The sequence below is a fragment of the Typopeltis vanoorti genome, chromosome 2 (genome assembly GCF_054136105.1).
Source record: "Typopeltis vanoorti isolate ZY-2024b chromosome 2, IOZ_Tvanoo_1.0, whole genome shotgun sequence".
NCBI classification, from domain to species: Eukaryota; Metazoa; Arthropoda; class Arachnida; order Uropygi; family Thelyphonidae; genus Typopeltis; species Typopeltis vanoorti.
In genome coordinates this window covers 182,189,520-182,195,519 of record NC_143550.1, presented here as the reverse complement: position 1 = coordinate 182,195,519, position 6,000 = coordinate 182,189,520, and positions in this window count along the sequence as shown.

Below are 6,000 nucleotides of genomic sequence, written 5' to 3'. Positions count from 1 at the left end.
AAGATTTTATACTTTGATCAACTTATGAAAGCTATGTAATTTTCATGACAGACTCTCCAACATTTAAATCATGATTATGGGATAAAAGAGCTGAAAAGGTTACATATTGACATTGCATTTTTATAAACATTTGACCACTTTTGAAACTTTCAATCTTTCAAAGAGAAATGTTTGCCTACTTGAATATAATGGATATTTATCATCCTATCTCTTAAAACAGTAGTAAAATTCAGGTACCTTTCAAAGATATACATTCAGTAGTCACTTTAGTAGGAATATCCCTTGGGCAAATATCACTGACAGCTTTGTGATGTTACCTTCGAATGGTTATCAAAAAAGCATAAATGAGCATATTTTGAATATTATACAATAGTTGACAATGTATTTTCAAATAAAGAATGGATAAACTGCAGTGTTTGATGGTAGGCACCATAAGAGTAGGAGCCAATATTATACAAATAGCAATACTAGTTGGGCCAAGTAAATTGTAGTAAAACAGATGTATATAACATATCATCTATTTTTCTTTTGTGCTATAACAGCAGGCTCTACAATAGGCAAAGGCATGTTGAAAGTAATATGCTAAAGACTCTAGTCTAATTAATCCATATTGCAAGTATATCTGGGAAAATATGACATGGAAGAGACAGTGAGTCCAGAGACACACTGTATATGTGTGTGCATGCATATAACAAGAGCACAGCATGCAAACAGATGCAGTGTAATCTTTTTGGGCTTGTTTTCTCAGAATGCACTTGGTCCTTTGATAAGAGATACTTAATATTTGTCTAAACTATCATAAACACTCTTGCAGAATGAATGCAGCCTCTGACTTGGCAGGAGTAGATCTTCAGCTTTGCTTCAATGGATCTGAGGCCAATGAACATTTCTGGGATGATGCAGAACAAACTGTCCATTATACTGAATCTTTCTTCCTACAGTCCACTTATGCTTTTGTGGAGAAAACTCATCACCTTGTAGAATCAGTGTGAAGATTAACTGTAATACTAACAGCTGAAGGAGATCATTCACAATGTTAGGAAGATGTTCCTAATAAAGAAGCTGCTGAATGTGTATTAAGAGGAAAAGCCTCAGAATGTCTTTCAATCAGAATAATTTTCAATTTCATGTTGAAGTAGCTAATGCAAAACTTGGTTTTTTATGCTAAACTGTTTTCGAAGAGAAACAAATTAAACTTCTATGGCCTGTACTCATGTCATTTAAGCAATAATAAGGTCCACATTTATGTAACTAAAAGGTATCTGAATTAACTGAGCGTATCCAGAATGTCTTTCACTCAGAATCATTTTCAATTTCACAAGGAAGTAGCTAACCCAAAACTTAGTTTATTATGCTAAACTGTTTTTGAAGAGAAATAAATTAAACTTGTGACCCATACTTATATTATTTAAGCAATAACAAGGTCAACACATGCGCGCACACGTGCATGCACACACACACATAAAGGAGGAGGACACTGACCTGCAGAGATAAAAGAGTTATCATTCCGTTGTATAACACTCTGATCAGACCACACTTGGACTATTGTTCTCCGATTTAGTCCCCAGGATTTGAAGGGGATAAATTAACTGTGGAAAGGGTACAGAGGAGGATAACAAAGACAGTTTCAGGACTGTACAACGTTAGTTATGAGGATCGGCTAAGGGAATGTGGACTGCAGAGTTTGGTGGATAGAAGGAGAGGTGATATGATTGAGACTTTTAAACTGTTGAGAGGTGGTTACAGGGTTGACACTGGGGAGTTCTTTCGCTTGGTTGAACAGCGGGAAGGAGTGATGACAAAGGACCATCCCTGGAAGTTACAAAAAGAAACGGTAAGCAAGAGAGTGAGGAGTGGTTTCTTTGCATGGAGGGCAGTTGAACCATGGAATGCATTGCCTGATAGAGTGGTGAGAGCAAGAACGGTCAATGAGTTTAAGGAGTGGCATGATAGACATTGTGTTTCCTAGGAGGGACCTCCCATGATGAGTCTTGATAGACTTTGTGTTTCTTAGGAAGGACCTCCAGCGATGAGTCTTTTGACTCCATTGAGGTCTGAATAATAGTAATAAACATGGATGCATGAAATTGCTGGTGAAAAGGGCAGAGACTTATACTATTCATTTTTGTTATTATTATGGATAACAATTAAGCTAGGTTCAATAAACGGAATAAAGAATTAAGATTCAAATGAAATGAAAATGAAAACTCATGGTAATGGAATGTGGCTTTGAAATGGAAGCAGAATGCAAAAGAGAATATTAGAAAGTAAAAATAACAACAAAAAAAATCAATGTGTGTGTTTATTACAAGTTTATATTGTACTCCTTGAAGATGTCTCTGTGAGTAAGACAAAATCTTGGAAGAATTAAGGTTTGAAATGGGTTTGCAACCTATAGGTTGGATATACTAGTCATCAGCCTTAGTGACATCTTAATATTACTAAAATGGTTTATAGTTAAAAATTTCTTCTACAAGCAAGTATGTGGCCTACTTATGGGACTGTTGTTTCAAGTAAGCTTGAAATAAAAACTTTTTGCATATATATGCAAGCAGGAGGTAGCAAGGTTTTTTCACCCAGAAACTTGGATTTTTCATCCAGCATAGAGGCAAATTGCATCAGAATACATGCAATTTATACACAAAAATTACTGGTGGTGATGATGGTGATAGATAGTGTATGTGGTAGTTGGAGAATTAAGTAGTAGAGGAGATGGTGAGATTTATGTAGCAAAAAAAGAGTAGAGTGCCCTCCCATGATGAGGTCTTGGACTCTTTGGAGGTGTTACATTGTAATAGCAATAGTACATAATTTATCGTATTATACATCAAATTAACAGGATAACATATCATACCAATCAATAGATGGATTCAAATTCAAATATATAATCAAAACAGGCTCACATATTAATATACTAAATACAACAACTAAATATACTAAGTGAATATTTCCTAGGTGGTGCTGATGTTCGTTATAATAGCAGATATGATGGTGATCTTTGCTATTAAGTTTAGGAAAGGTATACTCTGTAAGTAAAGCTGAACCTTTTGGTGAGAGCATGCACAATATTATATTTCCTAGTTCCTTTTCCAGAAATCACTTGCTTCTGCATGCAAATAGAAGCATCATGATCTTTCAGTCAATCATCACAAATTGTATCAGAAGCCTGTTGAACCATCCCACAACATCTATTAACATTCAATAACCATTTAGAAAAATCCTAAAGCAGTTCTAATGACTCCTAAGACTGTGCTAAAAAGTTATGGAATTTTAGGTTTAGTCATTAAAATAACTACTGCTTTCAGCCTATAAGCTCACAGCCCAAATAACAGAAAATAGCTATAGGTCAAATATGACCTGTTTTATATATATATATATATATATATGTGTGTGTGTGTGTGTGTGTGTGTGTGTGTGTAAACACCACAGGCAAAAAAGGTTGCAAAATCTAGCACATCAGTGAAGTGTAAGGATAACAGATTAAAGGGAAAGGAAATAATCTGCTGATGTGTTTCTTGAGCAGGTGAAGGTTTAGGGAAGACAGAAAACACACCCGTAATGTTCTTTGTTTCAAAGAACACAGATGGAGTGAAAAAGGAAGGGAAACAAAAAAAAGAAGAAAAGATGGCTGAATAGGTATACAAGATGTAGATAGCAAAAATTTTATAAGGAAAATAATTGCATTTCAAATTGAAACACCTGTATCAATGTTGGATAACCTTACATCATTCTATAATAAAAAAAACAGCAATTTTTTTTGTTTTGTTTTATTTATTTCTTCTTTTTTTTTTTTTTTTTAATCTGTCAGAATTTGACAAATTCTTCACACTTTACCATTGTAAAACCTGTTCTTACATGCAGCTCATGTTAATGTGATTGATATATATCAACTGAGTCATTCTGTTTCCCTTGTTTCTTACGTGTACTAATTGTGACAACAAGCATAAAATAGCTTTTTAATTTTTCTACCTTCATTTGCATCCACTATTCTATATGGTCATTTAAGAACTCAATTATTAGCAATATCATAAGGGACTTTGTGGCATGCAGTACTTGCGACATGTATGCGTCTCGGGAATTACATATGTGGCTTGTTAAAGAGAGTGGAGAGCGTATGTGCGCAAAATGCAGGCAGTTGGAGGAAATAAGTACATTAGATATATCGATATCCGACTTTGTTGCTCCAGGAACGGAGAATGAATGTAGGAGGACAAGCAGTATGATAGGAGAGAATGAGAAAATAATAGTTGATAGTGTGGAAGGTGTGAGTGACTGTGGAAGTTTAGGAGATGGTTTTGTTTGGGAGAGTGAATTTAGATTAAGAGTGACTGATCTGCAGAGGGAGATAGATGAGTTGAAAGAGGAGGTGGAATGTCTAGTGAATGAGAGCAGAAGTATGAAAGATAAGATTAGGAGAATGGAAGAGATAAATGCAAGGCAAATCAGAGTAGGAGAGAGAGAGAATTTAAGGAGTATGAGTGAGAGGTATGGGGGTGCTAGAAGAGGAGAGAATGGAAACAGTAGAAGAGAGGGAATGAGAGAGGTATGGGAATGCTAGCAGACGAGAGGATGGAAACAGTAGGAGAGACGGAATGAGAGAGAGATATGGAAGTGCTAGAAGAGGAGAGAATGGAAACGGTAGGAGAGATGGAATGAGAGAGAGGTATGGGAATGCTAGAAGACGAGCGGATGGAAACAGTAGTAGGAAAGACAGAATGAGAGAGGGATATGGAAGTGCTAGAAGTGGAGAAAATGGAAACAGTAGGAGAGAGGGAATGAGAGAGATGTATGGGAGTGCTAGAAGAGGAGAGAATGGAAACAGTAGAAGAGAGAGGTATGGGAATGAAAGAAGAGGAGAGAATGGAAACAATAGGAGCGAGGGAATGGTAAGAAGTATAATGTATGGCGACTCAATGATCCGTGGTGTTCAAGATAGGATGCGTGAGGAGTGTTTGCCAGGAGGAACAATAGAAAGGGTGGCTATGGCAATTAAGAGAGGTGAAAGGGTGGATGAGATGATTGTGATGGTAGGAACGAATGACTTGAGTGGTAATGTAAGTCGGGCAGCGAGAGATATGAGATTTTTGCTTGAGACTGTACGGAAGAAGACAGAGAGAGGAAAATAGTGTGCGTGTTGCCTAGGTATGATAATGATGAGCTGAGCAGAAGAGCGGTGATGTTGAATGGCATAATAGCGAGAATGTGTGACAAGAGAGGACTGGTATATGTGGATGCTTGGAGTGCGTTTGAGGAAAGAGAGGAGTTGTATGCGAGAGACCGTTTACATTTGAATGAGGAAGGACGTAGGCATCTGGAGAGATTGCTGTTCTGAACGAGTCAGTGTGTCCCAGGGAGGATGATAGCAGGGGTGGCCTCTTGTGGGAATGGATACTTGGGAGAAGGGAGACAATGTCAGGTAACACTGAGCCCAGTGGAGTCTAGAAGGGATAATGCTGGGTATAGAAACAATGGCATTTATATGCGGTATACTAATGCCAGGAGTATCCGGAATAAGGGAGAGGAATTGGTGGCGCAGATAGCATCAGCCTGGCCAAAAATTATTGCGATCACTGAGACGTGGTTGACAGAAGAGGATATAAAAACAGGAATAGAAGTCGCTGGGTATAGCATTTTTCGTCAGGATAGGAGGGGAAAGCGTGGTGGTGGGGTGCTGCTTATGATAAGTGATGACCTATGTCCTCTAAGAGTGGAGAATTTGGAAGGAAGTGAGACAAATGATTTTGAGAGCATATGGTGTGAGGTAGAGGTAGGCAAGACAGAATATTTAGTGGGGTGTTGCTACAGACCCAGGAGCACAGAGGATGGGGACCAGGAGATGTTTAGACAGCTAAGTTTGGCAAGTGCAAGAAGAATGATTGTTATGGGAGATTTTAACTTCAGTAGTATAAATTGGAGAGAGGAAGATGCATGTAACAATAGGGGAATGGAATTTCTAGAATTCTTGAGGGACAAATGTCTTAGGCAACATGTAACAGAGGG